The sequence below is a fragment of the Pseudochaenichthys georgianus genome, chromosome 3 (genome assembly GCF_902827115.2).
Source record: "Pseudochaenichthys georgianus chromosome 3, fPseGeo1.2, whole genome shotgun sequence".
Taxonomy (NCBI): Eukaryota; Metazoa; Chordata; class Actinopteri; order Perciformes; family Channichthyidae; genus Pseudochaenichthys; species Pseudochaenichthys georgianus.
This window is the reverse complement of record NC_047505.1, coordinates 44813488-44831191: the sequence shown is the minus strand read 5'-3', so window position 1 is coordinate 44831191 and position 17704 is coordinate 44813488. Positions and strand designations below refer to the sequence as shown.

The 17704-nt window shown below is 41.0% G+C and overlaps 1 long non-coding RNA gene, 3 other non-coding genes and 1 pseudogene across 5 annotated transcripts; 4 read left to right on the top strand and 1 right to left on the bottom strand.

The window, feature by feature from the left end:
- Positions 1-4844, bottom strand: part of LOC139433630 (piggyBac transposable element-derived protein 4-like) — a 9473-nt pseudogene extending 4629 nt beyond the window's left edge.
- A 3497-nt stretch (positions 4845-8341) lies between these two features.
- Positions 8342-16292, top strand: LOC139436018 (uncharacterized). Of its 2 annotated transcripts, none has more exons than XR_011645226.1 (9): positions 8342-8447; positions 9714-9775; positions 11339-11363; positions 11535-11568; positions 12015-12068; positions 12280-12342; positions 15393-15589; positions 15836-15875; positions 16167-16292. It is a non-coding gene; the product is annotated as an uncharacterized lncRNA (long non-coding RNA). The 2 variants fall into 2 exon arrangements; XR_011645225.1 differs by having other exon boundaries at positions 12280-12346.
- Positions 11716-11854, top strand: LOC117444585 (small nucleolar RNA SNORA8). Its single transcript, XR_004551822.1, has one exon. It is a non-coding gene; the product is annotated as a small nucleolar RNA SNORA8 (small nucleolar RNA).
- LOC117444574 (small nucleolar RNA SNORA8) lies at positions 12408-12546 on the top strand. Its single transcript, XR_004551814.1, has one exon. It is a non-coding gene; the product is annotated as a small nucleolar RNA SNORA8 (small nucleolar RNA).
- Positions 15610-15743, top strand: LOC117444610 (small nucleolar RNA SNORA18). The gene has a single exon (XR_004551826.1). It is a non-coding gene; the product is annotated as a small nucleolar RNA SNORA18 (small nucleolar RNA).
- Positions 16293-17704: the final 1412 nt, after the last annotated feature.

Here is a 17704-nt window from a genome sequence, read left to right as displayed (position 1 = left end):
TGGAAATACCGAAGACCAGAAACGTTTTGAAAACTTTTGTCACGTAGTGATCGTCTTCTCAATAGAACATCTTTGATAATGTCTTCTGGCCAATCAGAATCAAGATAACGGCGTGGTGTTGTTGCAGGAAGTCCTGACGGAGAATACTTTTGCTGTAGTACAAAGGGTACACATAACTGGTACGCAGGTTATGTGCGTAATCTGAAATGCGTATCAGCACTTGTCTCACAAGCGCATTTGCATACCGACGTACTTGTGAAGCTTTTCCAGAAGGCGGTTAGATCACCGGACGATAGAGTCGGTCTCCGTGTGCACAGACAGGGCTGCTGTTAACGTCGGTCTGTACACGGACTTGTGCCAAAACTACGCCAACCGGCTGCGGAGGGCCCCCCTTCACTGGAGAACTGCGCTAAAACAGCTGATCACAACGTTCACACTCTGTGGTCACGAAGTACTCCACTAGCCCCCCCGTCGACTTTCCTGAAGTACTCCTCCGTTGATAGAAATCAACACGTAATGAATTAAGACCCCACGGTTTGAAGGATTGATAGGTGTGTGTGGCTGTCTTTTATTTTGACACGCAGAAAAATGTTATAATAAACATAGATACTGTATGTTAAATGGATATATCCGCCCTTCTTTCATTTATCTTTCCCATTCCCACAACAATATACATAAAGAAATGGCATATTTTGGACATAGTTTGAATGGTGATTAATCATGATTAATTCATTTTTAAACTGTGATTAATCTGATTACAAATTTTAATCGTTTGACAGCCCTAGTTATATTATATTTCATACCCCACATAAGAAATGACTCTACACTCTATTTATATTGTATTTAAGTGCATATGTTATGTTCTATTATAAACGGACAAGTCAAATCAAGCAATCTGATTGGTTCTTAGCCGTGATATACTGAGCGTATACCACGGGTAGAATTGTAAGTTACTTTTCACAACAAGTCAGTATCCCTCCGCGTCTGAGAAAAACAGTATACCGTTGGCCTGGAACAAGAAAGCAGCGGAGAGTAACGGGGGCAGAAACCCTCCTTTTTACGCAGCGGTCCAGACATAGACATCAAACGGCAAAAACATATTCAGTGTGCAGTTCCTTTGGCATTAGGGCAGGGATATCTAGATATTTTCCAAGGTTTGACATAATGAATTGTGCTACTTTTAAAGCAAGCAACGATGTTATTCAAATCTGTAATCAAAGAGGTCCGCAAAAACATCGGCCAATCAGATTGCTTGATTTGACTTGTCAGTTTATAAATATATTACATTTCTTCCGTTACGAAACAAACTTACAAAGCATAAAATGAAAATATTTAAGATTAACTTCGACCTCCGGGGGGTCTTACTATGGAGGAGTGGATTGAGGAGTGCCTATCTCCAGAAAAAAAAGCACCTAAACGATGACATGCAGAGCTACGTGAAGAGCAGGTAGACCAACTGGAAAAGTACCACCATTTCAAAAGCTTTCTGATGCAGGTCTTGAAATAAAGCAGAGAAATGATGACCGTTAGTGGCCACAGGTGCGAAAGCTCTCGAGCTACTGTAAGCCAAATCTCGGGGACCGGAGAAAGTGGAGCAATATTCTCACCACACCAAGCAACAGCCTAGGACAACCTCAACAAATAACCACGTAAGCCATGCTACTGATGCTGGACAGGTTTTCAGTGGGTGCACAATAAACTGCAACATACAAATGAATGTAATAGCCAAATAAAGGATCAACGCTCTCTGTCTAATATGTTTGCTAGCTGTTAGTGTTGTTGCATAGCAACCACCTCGCACTATGTTTGCGCAGAAGGCAACGGAGGGACTATTTTATTTGAACATCATTATTTACTAATAAAACTATTTAAATAGAGTGTGTCTTTTTTTCATATTGCCACACTTGGTAACCGTTTTATAAAAGCAATAGCTCACGACAGGCCGTGGTATATGCTCATTATATCACAGCTAAGGGGCGTGGTTCGGCCCGACGCGAAGCGGAGGGTCGAACTTAAATGAATGAATGAACTTAAATGTCGAACTTAAATGTTCTAAAATAAATATTCCTTTCACCCTAAATGTATTTGTCATATTTCTTATAAAACATTTTTTTACACAAACGGGCAAGGAACCATATGATCACTTCATTGACCTTGATTTTTTTATATGAAAATGAAATATTTTGGAAAATTTCACAAAAGTAAAAACAGTATTGTTATGTCCTCCAATAACACTCCTATAGGGTTGAAATTTAGAATTTCAAAATATTTCAATGAGTGCCTTATAAAGGGTTTAAAACCAAGCAATCTGCCTCCGACCTCACATTACAGGCTTAACACACCCACAAGAGCTGAGCAATGACTCATCCTCGAAGGCAGTGGTTCTCATATGGGGGTACGTTGGAGTACTGCAGGGGGTACGCCTACTGATTTTAATTTAACCATATATCGAGCCCGATTCTCGATTTCAAATATGTGCTCTAAAATGATATTTATAAATAACTATTATCATTATTATAAGCAAGACAATAAATGGCAAAGATATGTAGAAAATAAACGTATTTAAGATACATTCATAACTAACGTAACGTTGAAGAAAATATGCTTCTAGAATATATGTAGAAAATAAACGTATTTGAGATACGTTCATAACAAACGTAACGTGGGAGAAAATACGTTTCTAGAAGATATGTAGAAAATAAACGTATTTGAGATACGTTCATAACAAACGTAACGTGGGAAAATACGTTTCTAGCTAAACGTAATTGAGAATGCAGTTTAGTTCTGTGGGAACGTAATTTTTAGGAGACAGTGTTGGGTCAGGAGGGGGAGCTTGGCGAGCGGGAGCTGGGCGAGCTGGAGCTGGGCGAGCGGGAGCTGGGTGACGGGTAGCTGCTGCAGAGGTAGAGCTGGAGCAGAACTGCTGGACCTCCATAACCAAACTGGCAGCGGCTGGCGTGCGGGGAAGAACCTGTCAAGTCAAGTCAAGTCAAACGTTATTATAATAAATCACAGTGCAAATACAAAAAGTTCAAATTGTGAGGACACTACAGAAGGAAGAGCAACAGAAATTAAGCTTATTGCTGACCTTGCGTCGCTGGATGTGAGGTATCACAAGTTGTCGTCCAAGCTCCTCCATGAACAGCCTCCTCTTGTTGCACTTCCCCTGATTCCAGGCTGGGTTGATCTCAGACCACAGGACAAAGGAATGCAGACACGTCGAGAATGTTGAAGAAGACAACTAGGGGCCAACGGGCTGTCATTCTTTTGCACGTGTACACACTGGTAACCTTGAAACAAAATAAACAAAGCAAAACATATTCAGAAATGTATGTTTATTTCCTAAACACAAATGCAATGCATTATCCTTCCCATAAATAATAGTATTAACATTATGAATAATAAATGTGAAATACCTTGTCAAGGTTATCGACACCCCCTTTGTTGTGATTGTAATCTTCGATGATTTGGGGCTTTTTGTCATCCCTGTCGCTCACAGCTGCATCTTCTCCCCCGATGCAGAATGCTCATCAGAAGAACATTTCTCTGTTTTTTGGGGAGATAGGACACCAGAGCATGGGTCTCGGTGAAAGCAAACTTTGATGAGAAACGAGCCCTGTCCGCTTTTGACACCAGTGCAGGGGGAAGCTCACGTTTATTTCTCCTTACTGTTCCCACCATGAAGAGCTTTCTTTTCAGCAGCGCCAGGCCAAGGGCATGTGAAGTAAAGAAGTTGTCACAGGTTATCGTTTTTCCCTGGAGGCCTTCTGTCATGTCAAGGACAACTCGCATGCCCTGATGCCACCAGCAGCTTTGCCAGTGTATATCTGCATATTCCATGCATAGCTTGACCTGGCATCGCATGCTGCCCATATTTTGATCCCATATTTCCCTGGTTTGCTTGGGATATACTGTTTGAATGGACAGCGACCTCTGAATGGGACCAGGCGCTCATCGACAGTCACATTAGTGCCTGGATTGTACATCATTGGCAAGAGAGACACCCAGGTGTCCCAAACGTCTCGAATTGGAGCAAGTTTGTCTCGTGCCCGGCGATCTTTTCTTGTGTCTTTGTCATCAAATCTTATGACTCTGGAGATTTTATGAAACATTTTAAGTGTCATGGTAGCACGGAAAATTGCCCTACCAGACTCTGCACTCCATAGACTTGCTGTAGCCTCTTTGCTGGATCGGTACACTCCAGCTAGAACCAACAAACCCACGTATGCCTGCAGGTCCATTTGATCCATCTTTCTCCATGTTTTCCCATAAACACGCTGCCCCTCCTTGTTAGTCATGTTCAGCACTGACTCTTCGATGGCCTTGGGCAGAAACAGATAAAAAGCGGACTTGATGTCCTCGATACGAGACCTTGCATACAGGGTTGGACCCTGGAGGCTTGTCTATCTCTCTGCTTTCTCTGCTGTTACCATGCGACGTCCGTCACAGGGAGGGATGGAAGACCAGATCATTTTTTCATCCTTAGATTGGAAATATTCTTCCATCTCAGCTGGGTCCTCTTCCTCAGATTCTTCCTCATCAGTGGATTCTTCCACTTCCTCAAAATAAGTGCGGTCCTCCACTTCTGACACGTCTTCCATTTCTGATTCTACCTCTTCATATTCATGTTCCTCCATTTCAAAACCTTCTTCCATTTCAGAAGTGGGCGATGTGGGGGCTTCTTCAGAGGAATAATTTGGTCTGTAACTGACATCGATCACCTCTTCATGAGTTTCCTCCTCTTCTGACCCTGAATCCTCCTCATCGGTTGATTTTTCCTCCATAACACGGTTAAAGATTAGCTCATGAACCTCCTCCACAGTCAAATGTTTCTGTCTCCTCATTTTGCTGCCTGTCTCTCTCAGAATAAAATGTGAAATGACCCAGCAACCGTGAGAAAAGGCCTGTTTGTTTTTGACTTGACAATTGATTGATCAAATACATAAAAGGTGTGTATGTGAGTGTGCCGTAACTAGGGAGGGACTAAATAAATTACATTTTTAATCAAGTTAATCCAAGTATGGGAAAAACTTTGTATGCAGATGATGGGGCTTTGTGGGCAAAAGGCCGCAATGTAGCACATGTTGGAAAGAAAATACAAGCTGCAATAGTTGAAGTGGAGAAATGGACAAATAAATGGGGATTCAAACTGTCAGTGGCTAAGACGCAGGTCATTTGTTTTACAAAACGGCATAACATTGCTCCTATATCATTAAAATTGTATGAGCAACCTCTTGAACAGGTTATTACAATAAGATTTCTTGGTGTTTGGTTTGACGGAAAGTTAACATGGAGTAATCATATAGGAAAAGTTCAAAATAAATGTAAAAAGGTCAACAATGTACTTCGGTGTTTGGCGGGACAGGAGTGGGGAGCGAGTAGGTCATCACTTCTGAATATATATTGGGCACTCATGAGACCTGTATTAGATTATGGGTGTATAGCGTTCATGGCAGCAGCAGAATCAAACCTTAAAAAGCTGGATGTCCTACAAACTCAGGCCCTGAGGATATGTAGTGGAGTTTTTAAAACATCTCCAGTATCAGCAATGCAGGTGGAAATGGGAGAAATGCCTTTAAGGATAAGAAGAGTGAAGTTAATGTTGGCATACTGGGTAAACCTTCAGGGGCATAGTGATAGTCATCCTGCGAAAAGTATTTTTGAAAGACTGCTGGGAGCACAATGAGTCACATTTAACAAGTTTTAGATGGATTGGCGATGTTAAAGCAGCAAGTATAGGTTTGAATCAAATACAGTATTGCCCCACAGTTCCAATCTCGTCCATTCCACCCTGGTTGTTCCCATTGCCAAGGGTAGACCTCAATATACGAGAGGAGTTAAAGGAAAAGATAGAACTACCAGTATGGCGCATAATCCAGAATTATTTTTGCAAGATTTCACTCAGACTCAACAATCATATTTACAGATGGTTCCAAAGATCCAGAGACAGGGCGTGCAGGGGCAGCAGTTTATATCCCAGTGAGTAATACATATATAAAGAAAAGGGTAACAGACCATGTGTCAGTATACACCACAGAGTTGGCATTGGTGTTGTCATTGAAATGGATAGAGAGAAAGAAATACATAATAGTGTAATTGCATCTGACAGCTTTTCAGCATTATCAAGTATAGGATCAGGTAGATCTTCATTTAGAATGGACATAATAAATGAAATATTTCTAATTATATATAAAATGCAAAACAAAGGCATAGCAACTCGTTTCATCTGGGTTCCTGCTCATGTTGGTGTGGAGGGTAATGAACAGGTGGATATTCTGGCCAAACAAACACTCAGAATTATGAACAGAGACATAGAAGTTCCACTCAGCAAAGCGGAGGTTAAAACATTCATTCAGAAATATGCACAACAACATGGCAAGAACATTGGGATCTAGTGATACGGAAGACATCTTTATCAAATTCAAAGGTATGTGGGGGATGGAAGGAAGGTAGGGTTTAAAAGAAGGGAGGAAAATGTCATTTCCCGGATGAGAATAGGTCATACAGGTCTCAATCATACATTAAGTATAATAGGAAAGCATCCAACCGGAAAGTGTATACACTGTAGCCAGCCAGAAACTGTTGAGCATGTTTTACTGCTTTGCAGGAAATATAGTAGGAGACCAGGGACAGTTGTAACACGGGTCGGTTGTAACACCTTCAATATCTCCAATCACAAACAAGCTAGAGTGATGAAACTCACTCTGCACATGCGCAGTTAGATGGTAAGATCGCTGAGAGAAAAAGGAGCCACGTTTGAATTTCTCGCGTAAGATATCAGCAAAAGTGTGTTTCTGAGGTAAAATATTAACTAAAATTATATGATGTATTTTTTGGATACTGTCTTGAGTTCAAATGTCTAGGAATCCAAACTAGTATTATTAGAATCACTGTTTTGTAAGCTACAAATATAACTAGCTAAATATGGGTCAAGCTAGCAACCAGGCAGGTTCACAGGGGGTGGAAGCAAGACTGGTGTAACATGGCACATTTACAATGATGGCTCATTTGCTTGAATGATCAATTGTTCATTCAAGCATACAGTTTTATTGTTGGTTGGTGTGCAATGTGCATTGTCCCTGTAAAAATAAACAGAATATAATACTGTACAGTAGGCCTAAAATGTGTGTGTGTGTGTGTGTGTGTGTGTGTGTGTGTGTGTGTGTGTGTGTGTGTGTGTGTGTGTGTGTGTGTGTGTGTGTGTGTGTGTGTGTGTGTGTGTGTGTGTGTGTGTGTGTGTGTGTGTGTGTGTGTGTGTGTGTGTGTGTGTGTGTGTGTGTGTGTGTGTGTGTGTGTGTGTGTGTGTGTTTACAGTATGCCAAAGGTCAGAAAGAGGAAGACAGACAGGGGAGTGCCACTTGCTCTGCTGCAGAGGGCCTCAAATGAAGTTGAGAACGGCAAATCATTCAGGGAAGTGGCAAAGTCCCTGGATATATGCCATGTCACCCTGTACCGGTTCCATAAAAAGAGGCTGAGGTTGGAGAGTCAGGGATCACAAACACCCCCAAGAGTAGGCTACTGGACACCAAAGAAGGTGTTCTCAACAGGGCAGGAGATGCTTTTGAGAGACTACCTGATGGAGGCAGCTGATTTATATTATGGTCTCAGCTCAAAGGAGGTAGGTCTACATAATTAAGGTAGAAGCACCTCTCAGAGAACAGTTTAATCCTTCACAGAGGATGATGATGCTGTGTGTGTTATCTGTTATCCTGTTCATTGTTCATTGTTTGATGGAGGATGTGTGAAACCCCATTCAAATCGCGTTGCCTTAGAATTTGACAGCTTTCCCTATTTGTTGTCATGTAGTGTGAAAAAGGTAACCGTTATTAACATGTTACAACCGTGCCTGGCATGTGCTACAACTGTCCCTGTACACAAGGACAGTTGTAACAGTTGAGTTTAAAAAAATATATATACATTTTCCAACCTGTACTTATTTCATAAAAACATCTTAAATACATTGTTTCAGTAGCTGAAATATTGATAATGTATAATATAGCAAAAATGGCTATCCTATTGTAAATGGTTTTTTACTTATTTGGGAAAACCCCAAAAAGTGTTGCAACTGTCCCTGGTCTCCCCCTCAGAGAAATGTGATTTTCCACACACTGAAGAAAGCAAATGCCATGACTTGTCGCTATAAGGGCTGTTAGGGAAAACATCAGGCAATATATATTGTGAGATTATTACGTTTCTAAGAGAAATTGATACATTTAAAATAATCTAGAGTTTTGGTTCTTTGTTTTGTTCGTTTGTTTATTGTTTTCCGCATAGTCTCTTGTCCACACTCCAGTCCAGTTGGTGGCAGTAATGCACCTACAAGTTGGTTTGCCAACCGCCAATACACACAGAAGAAGAAGAAGAAGAAGAAGAAGAAGAAGAAGAAGAAGAAGGTGCGTGCACTCAAAAACACTGAGGCCCCTGGTCGTCCAGAAAACACGCAGAAGGTAAATACTCGCTGAAAATACCTGGCACAGCACAAATGTCCTCATGTGTTAGTAAAGTTACTTTAGTGGGATTTTAATAAGACATGTGAAACACGACGTGCTCACGTTGTGGACGCCACGTTGTCCTGGTTGAGCACAGTAGCTGCTAGTTAGCTTAATGCTAGAAAGGCTAACAGCCTCCTCGTGTAGTTGATACACCGGCAGCTTAAGTGCATTGCATATTGTCTCGTGCGAGGCATCTAGCTGGGTGAGGATAGTATGTCGAGTTAAGTGAATGAGAAGACTGCATTCATACAGATGTGCAAACGTTTCAGTCCTGATTCAGTATAATGCAAACTGCTTTACTGGCGGCATGGCTTTAGAATATTTAGGACCTGATAGCGTTTTCCCTTTTTTAAAAGTCGATAACATTTATTTAAATCATAATTATTCAGAAGTGGTTAATGTAATCTTAAATATGGCAACTTTATTTTATAAAGTTATTCTGACTCACGTGACGTCACCAAAGGCCACCTAAAACGACGTCATGCATTGTAGCATTTCGTAATGCCCTAATATTCAACAACTTGAGACGCACTGTGACAAATAATCTTTATTAATGGCACATGATCAAAGCGGTCTAAACGTATTTAATTTATTTTCAGTGGGGAAACAAGTTACCCAAATCACCAGCTGTGATTATTACATTACATTGTATTTAGCTGACGCTTTTATCCAAAGCGACTTACAATAAGTGCGTTCAACCAACAAAATACAAACTTGAAGAAAACAGAATCATATAAGTACAGGTTTCATAGAGCAAAAACATTTCAAGTGCTACTCAACTGGCTTTAGATAAACCAGTCCTTTTATTAGTATATAAGTGCTTTGTTAATAGTGATTATTGCAACGGGCATTTACAAAGTCCTAATCTGAGCCTAATATAGTTGAGTAGTACCAGATCGCTGAGCTGGTCCGAGCAGAGCCACTTGTCAGGAGGACGGCCCTGTGCAGTGGGCTGATCTCAGGACAACAGTCGCTATAGCACATCAGGTTTTGCTTTCACCTCTGCACTGCTGGTTGCAGAATGGTGTCAATGAGGCCTGGCACATTCACCATGTCTATTGGTTTAGAGATGTATCACTGTTTCTTCTAACCATCCCCCACCATCAGGTTTCCCGTTTCCTTTTATAAAATCTAGTTGCTTTTGCTTACAATATTGGCTCAGTTTAATTGTTGACTGAGATGAGATGTTCAAACCTCTTATTATTTTCCCTTTTATTGCAGGATATGATCTTACTGCTCGCCTCGATGGGGGAAGATGTTGTGCTGCCCCTCTTGGATATGAGGTTAGTATTTGTGTTCATGGATTCAGTCTAATGGTATACATGAGTATATCTGTCTGTGTAGGCCTGTTTATTGCGATAAACGATAATATTGTTGGCACCGTTGTAAGACTATTTTTAGACCACTGACGTAATGATAATAATAATTCAAGTACATCCTTTAAAACAGAACTTTGTATTCAACATTCAACATGGCAAATGAAATGTGAAATAATATTAAAATATATAAATTATATATAATAAATTAAACAAATTAAATTATAAAAAATTAATGAAATCACAAACAACCAAAACAATAAATTAAATAGATCTATCTATCTATAAATTAAATATGAGCACGCATTGTCTCGCAAGCCCTCCTTAAAACAACAGTCAAGTGTACAGTCCACTGTCCATACAAAGTCCCAGATGCCTCAAAAAGTCATATCCAAATCTGTATTTCAAAGATTTCGAGCAAGGAACACCAACATGTTTGCATTGTCGGGCAAATGCATCTTTGATTGTAAACTGTCGGGAAGGTGGGGGCTCCATCTCCAGCTGCCATGTTTGCTCTCAGCTGGGAAAACGGAATGGGGTGGTTGTGTTTCAGGTGCAGTTTAAGGTTGGTCGTATTGCTACCTTTGCTACCTCATTCAAGTCCGTAGGTTCGCCTCGTTGATTTGGCTTAAATCCAAAATATTCCCACACCGGAGATGTGGAATTAGGTTTTGCAACCAATTCCATTTAACTTAAAATTCCCCTCGAGTAAGTCTCCCGTTTCCTGCTTGTCTCTATATTATTTATTTGGCTCTTGCACGCGGAGTGTCCTGACCTGACTGTGTGAGCCCCGCCCCTCACAGCGCGCCTGCCTAAAATGCTAGTCACATCCTTATGTAAACAAAATCGCATGTTAAAGGCAATTTATCAAGGTCAGAGAAGTTATCGAGTTCATTTTTATTTATCGTATGATAAGTCCAGTCAGAAAGACAAACAGTGAAACCAATTTATGTCATGTGTGTTCTGTCATCACTTCATATCAGACCAGGGAACTAGTCGGGGGTCTGCTTTTTTTTTAATTTACTACAGGAGCCTGACAACCTAAACCTTCAGGCTTCCATGGACATTTGACTTGTCATAGGTTTTTGGCACAAAGTTCATAAATGACTAGTTTGCATTTAATGTTATCTGGACCTGATACTCTTGTTTTATAAGATCTGGGGTAAGGTGATTGTGGCCCTCGCTGCTTCGGTATCCAAAACATCATCAACCACTTCATAGCATGTCAGTTTAATAGACTCCACCTCTTTAAATACAGCAAGCCTGGACATGCTACTCGACATTACGGTTTTCCTCAAATACATGTGTACTGTTGGGATTGATGCATTTCTTGTCTCATTGGCACAGTATGAGCTCTGGTCCTGTTAGGTGGCCCGTAGAGCTCATACAGTGCATAGAGCAAATATTCTCTTGCAACCCACTGCTGCTGGTTGTAGCAGTGTTACTTATGAGAAAAGACATCTGTTACATTTATAAATATACATATTTTTGTTTATGGCAGTCCTTTAAACATTCTTTGTTCTTTGGCAGGTGATGAAACCTTAAGCACAGCTTGGTAAGTTGCTTTTCAGAATTCAGTTACTGTTCAAGTGTCATGATGATTGGCTTAATGTTCAACTGCTCTGAAGTGTGATTGAGAGATGCCCAACTGAACAAAATACAGCAGTCTCTCTGCTGCTGCCACTGCTTATGGAAACCCATAGTAACTTCAGTTCTGCCTCAACAGGTGTCCTCTCTGGCCTTCAACACTGCAGCATGATGTAAGTACTCTGGCGTCCCTTAACAAGAGGGTTTAAACCAACAGGTGGCTGCTATAAATGCACAAGATTCCAGGAGGAAAACAAACCATGTTTTCAAAGTAACTGTCGAGAGTGATATGGAGAGTGTGAAACATGTTGTATAATGACAGCGCTGTACGGTATCTGCAGCCAGCTGCTTTCTCAGCTGGTTAGTTCATAAGTCAGTGCGAGACAAAACTCACAAACTGGCATCGTTGGTCTCCATGCTGCCTGTGTGTGGAGTCCTGGTATGTTTGCTGAAACATTATTCATTAGAAAGCCATGTCTTTACCCTGTGTCTGTACATAGTACATGCAAACCACTGCAGATGTAACTCATTTGATCAAAAGGGAGAAATGCATGTCAAGTAATGATAAAACATGAATGCTGCAAACATGTTCTCACTCTCTCCTGCCTGCCTTCTTCAGGTGTGCTGCAGCAGAGGCTGTCCTCCCAGGATGCAGCAGGGCGTCACAGCAGAGGTGAGTGTACGACTGTCACAGAACTGAGGTCTATCCCGACTCACCTTTACCTATTACTGGTCTGGGGGAAGCATGACATGGGACCTTTAGATAGCACTTGTCATGTTGTTCAGTTAGCTTTTGATGCCCACCAAATAAGTTAAATGCAGGAAAATGAATTTATACTTGAGATGTTTGGCAACTGATGACTGAATGTGTCTCCTGTGTTTAGGTGGCTGTGAAGGCAGAACAATCCTGAGTCAAGAATCCTGAGACTCCAGAACTTTTGAAAGCAGTAGGTGGGTTTGTCTTCCTGCAATTCTGATATCTGTCCAATGATTGAAAACACCTGATGCTTACAGCACTGTACGGTATCTGCAGCCAGCTGCTTTCTCAGCTGGTTAGTTCATAAGTCAGTGCGAGACAAAACTCACAAACTGGCATCGTTGGTCTCCATGCTGACTGTGTGTGGAGTCCTGGTATGTTATTTGAAACATTACGTCATTAGAAGCAGGTTGACTTTAAACAGCTGTGTGCAGGTGGCTTTAGTACATGCCAGTGAGTAGGGTTGGGTATCGTTTGAATTTCCACGATTCCGATTCTACTTTTCGATTCCGGTTCTTAACGGTTCTCAATTCCGATTCTTTGAGGGGCAGGGTAAAAAAAATGATTTAAGTTCTTGTTGAGAAAAACAAGCATATCTGCCTTCTCAGGCATACCAGGAAGAAATGTTTGAACATTTTAAAGCAAAATGCTTCAATCTGGTGTACTTTAAGCAGAATTACTAGAGTAGATCGAGGGGGTACATAAACACCCATATGAAAAAGATCGGTTTACATTTGAATAATTAAATAAGTATGTGAGCATAACCAATAACCTACTATAGCCAATAACAAATACATGTAACGTATTTTATGTTTGTTGTTCATTCATATCTTATTTTACTATTCTATTTATGCGTATTTTTTTATCTCCAGTTTAAAACGATAGGTCTGGTTTACTGTCCTATAGTATACATTGGAATGATTTCAAACCTGTTTTATCCCAATAATTATAAAGGAGTGCCTTGGAAATATGTGTTTACATAAATTGTGATCAAAATGTTTGAGACCCACTGAGATAACTTAGATTAAAGTGAACTATCTAAACACTCAGAGTCCTTTACCTCACTGAGCTGAAGTTATCAGCCTCTCAGTCTGACTGGAGAGGACTCTCCCTCCACATCATTGTAGAAACATCTTCTTCTTCCGTTAGAGCAGCTAGCACCAGATGCTAATAACAACAGTGCCGGTTCCAGTTAGGGCTGTGCGATTATGGCAAAAATCATAATCACGATTATTTGAGTCAATAATTGATATCACGATTATTTTGACGATTATTCATTGACCATTTATTGAACTTTAAAACAAATAATATTTTACCAATAAACAAGATCAACAAATATGTTGGAGCGCACTTCCAAAACCATACTAAACATATATTATTAATATGATAAATAAAAATAAATTAGACAAAAATAAATTAAATCAAATATGTTGCAGTGCACTGTCACAACCTGAAAACTCCTTAACATATAGCCAACATTTTGGTAAAACATATTCAACATATTCCACTCAGTTAAACGTTGAAGGCTGGCCAACCGTCATGGTCCAGAAGTAACAGGAAATAAATGTTGAACTACAATTTAAGACCAAATAAAAATGTTTTGGCCACCATGGCAAATGCAGGTAGGGCTGCTCATGTCATCTCTTAAAGATTTTTTGCAAGAAACAGCCTGTTTACATGGTCTGGTTTCAGAGATGAGCGCAGGCAGGTGACAATATTGCCACCTGTACTGAAGACCCTCAGCCACGCCCCGACACATGGGGTGACGCCGGCCAATCACAAAGCTTTGATGCGTCCAAGTACATTATTCTGGCACAGGAAGATTATGTTACAGGACATTAACGATAAAACAGAATATTGTTGTTCTATTTTTAGACACATCTCGTGATTGACTGGTTGGGCACCCCTCGGCTAGACCATAGGTCTGTTGTGGTAGCAAAGTAGTCAGCTGAAGCCACATCTCTCTCAACTTCCCCACGGCATTTGTCATACAGTATAGTGCAGGCAGCGCAGACCTGCTGAAATAATACAGAGACGGCATCGCGTAATGCTTGTCCAACGTGTTGACAAGTTGCTTAAAGCCCTAGTTGCTAACTGGGCACATATCTTTAGCGATGTGAAATGTAATGGCAAAGTACTTGCAAATAGTGGAAATAGTTTTACCCTTCTTTTTAACGAGTTGCTGCTCTTGTTCTGACATCTTCGCTCGCGCTGAAGACTCACAACACATGTCACTCCCACGTGGCCGAGTGGGCTTTTAGGGAGGGGCGAAAGCGCACCCAGCAAATAATCGTATTTTGTCAATTAGGCTGTTTTCATAATCGTCGCAAGCCATAATCGTAATCGCGATTAAAATACGATTAATTGCACAGCCCTAGTTCCAGTGCCCCCTCCCTTTCTCCCTCGCTCACTCGCACTTTGGCTGTGAGCTGCGGGTGCCAGATAAGCCAACATCCCCCATTTTCATCACTTGCAGCGCCCATCGTACAGGAAGAAGGAAACGTGTAACCGGGGTGAAAAAGGGTGTTACATTTATTAATTATGAATGTTGTTACATCAAGGCCGAAAATTAGGATGAGCACCAACGGTCAAAACATTTGTTTTCCCTCCCAGAGCTGTCAGCGCAGCGCCTCCACAGATCTGGCGCCCTAGGCGAACATCTATATAATGCCAGTGCAACGGGCCGGCCCTGGTCTCAGGTTACGCTGTAGGAAGTGTAGGTACAACGCTATATTTCCCGCCTCGCCGCAGTCATACAGTAGGCTACTTAGAGCGGCGAGAAACATTTCCTCAGGCATCGAAAAGTGGAACCGAAATTCACATTTCTAAATGATGCTGTTGGAATCGAAATGTTGGAACCGGTTCCGAACCGGAACCGGTTCTCGGTACCCAACCCTACCAGTGAGACGCTTTAACAAAAAAGAAACGTCTTCCTCTTGATAGTTGGCATAAACCAACTTCCTCACACAGCCCATTCACCATATGGTAGTTCTCATTAGAGGTAATGTTTTGGTTATCATCTCCACTTGAAGTGTTTGTGCAGCGAATTCCTCCCGACTACTCAGTCAAATTAAATGATGATTATTTACTTCAAGGTGCAGCTGGAACAATTTTGGTTATTATCTCAAACTGCCCAGCTTTGGGCTAACCTTTGTTAGATCACGATAGGATTACACTGATCTAAAGGTATCATGATATGACAGAACTGCATGTGCTGATACACTCCTTATTGTCCTCCAGGTGTTCTGAAGGAGAGGCTGTCCTCCCAGGATGCAGCAGGAGAGGCTGTCCTCCCAGGATGCAGCAGGAGAGGCTGTCCTCCCAGGATGCAGCAGCAGCAGAGGCTGTCCTCCCAGGATGCAGCAGCAGAGGCTGTCCTCCCAGGATGCAGCAGCAGAGGCTGTCCTCCCAGGATGCAGCAGGGCGTCACAGCAGAGGTGAGTGTACGACTCACAGAACTGAGGTCTATCCCGACTGACCTTTACCTATAGGGCCGTGTCGTTGGAAATACCTCACAGAATAAATCTGTGGTTACGCTTTACCCACATGTCCACTCCCATGAGCATTGTGGGATATTACTGCAGGACACATGCTTATTTTGAAAGATTAAAGGAGAAATAAATAATCTGCATCTTTAGAACTGTTAAATAATGAATTGGTAATCGAATAATCTTGACTTTCAGAATCCTGAGATGTGAAGAGGAGTGACTCCATCTTTTTCCTGTGAGTAAACTGAAGTCCCCCTCTGGTATTAAAGCATTATCTAATGAGTGATGCTGCTCTCTGTGTTGGTCATATACCAAGGCTTTCAGGACTCTCCATTCTTGTTTTGCTGTGGAATTGACCAGAAAATAAAAAGCATCCCAGAGGTCTCCTTCAGCAGCCTGCTGAGGAGGCCTGTGGGAACATGATCTTCCTAACTGTACACATGCTGCTCTCATCAGTCACATGAAGGTGAAGTGACCTAACTACTGTACATTGTACCTGCTGAACCTTTGCGTCCTGTATTTTCAGATTGCTGCTCAACAACTGATCTGGTGACATCATTGCACATTGTGGCAAATACCTTTGTTCAGCTGTTGTGGTTGTGTACACTGCAACAGAATGTCTACTTACTGAAATAAACAACCATTACTCTCACTTGTCTGTCGGTGTTCTCGTATCCATGAACTATAATCAAGAATTTTAAAGTGATCACTTTCTTAATGTAATGTTTCGTTACTTAGCTAATGCATTTATCCAAAGCATACTACCTGAAATGATTAATGCTCAACTTGAATACTCTATTCTGATTGGACATATTGGATGTTCAAGAGGTCAAGTCTTGCTTACAGACTGCTGCTAAGGAGAATTGGGTACAGAATCGGAATACCTTTTATTAGTCCCACAGATAGAGGGGACATTTGCAGCGTTACAGCAGGAAAGAGCCACAGACAGCTTAGTGTTGCATATCTTAAATGCGTTAAAAAAGTACTAAGTTATAATATAATAAACAAACAACACCAATATGCTAAAAAAAGATAAAAACAAAAAGTTACATAATTTTCAAAATCAAATCTACAAATCAAATCCTGTAGCAGTTTGACGGTATTTAACAGCAGCAAGTTAAACAATTTACAAAATACAAGATGCATACCTTGTAACAGTAACAAGGGTTTAGCAGCCAGGTATAAATTACAGTTATTAATGGCATATATATTGCACAAAGTTGGTTTGTATTTAGCAGCAAGGGGTGTTTTAGTCTGTGTGTGTAGAAGGGTCTACTAGGGGCAGTGCTGGTTGTAAAGTCTGACCGCTGCAGGAAGGAAGGACCTGCGGTATCTCTCCGTGTGACAGGTGGGGTGCAGCAGCCTGTCGCTGAAGGCAGGGCAGTATCCAGGATTTCCTAAATACCGAGGTCCAAACATGTTAGGGGGATACCCCCCGAGATTTTTGGGATTTTCCTGATCTAGTTAGGTGCTTTTTAAGTCCAGTGGGGGGGGTCACAAATTGGATAATATATTGATTTCAAACCATGTCAGTGGGCTGACAATGTCAGCATAATTTATTTTTGAAAGTGTAATACATAAGAATCAGTTCATTGTTACTATTAATGATCTGGACATGCAGAAGAGGCTAAAATGATCACAAAACATTGTCAACATTCATTTTCCATGTCTCTCCTTTCCATAACCTGCAGCCTCTCTTCCATCTTCTTGATTCTCTGTCTTCTTCCTGTTCATTACTCTCTCTGTCCTCTACTCTTTCTCTTTGTTCAATCTCTCCCTCGTTGTTAAATGTTTGCTCCTCCTCACTTGTCGCTCCTGCCAGTGAATTAAAAGCAATTCAGCCATTTAGTTAATTTCACTTGTTTGTTTGAATTTTTTTTTTTTTAAATCTGTTTTGTTTGATTCTCAAAAGAGAACAAAGATGTAAGCAAATGGTGTTTTATACAATTATATGTTATGACATCATAACTGCAATAGATGTATGCTGTTTTAAAATGATTCCTATTGTAAAGGAAGACTATTGTTATAGATATATAGATAGATAGATAAATGGATAGATAGATG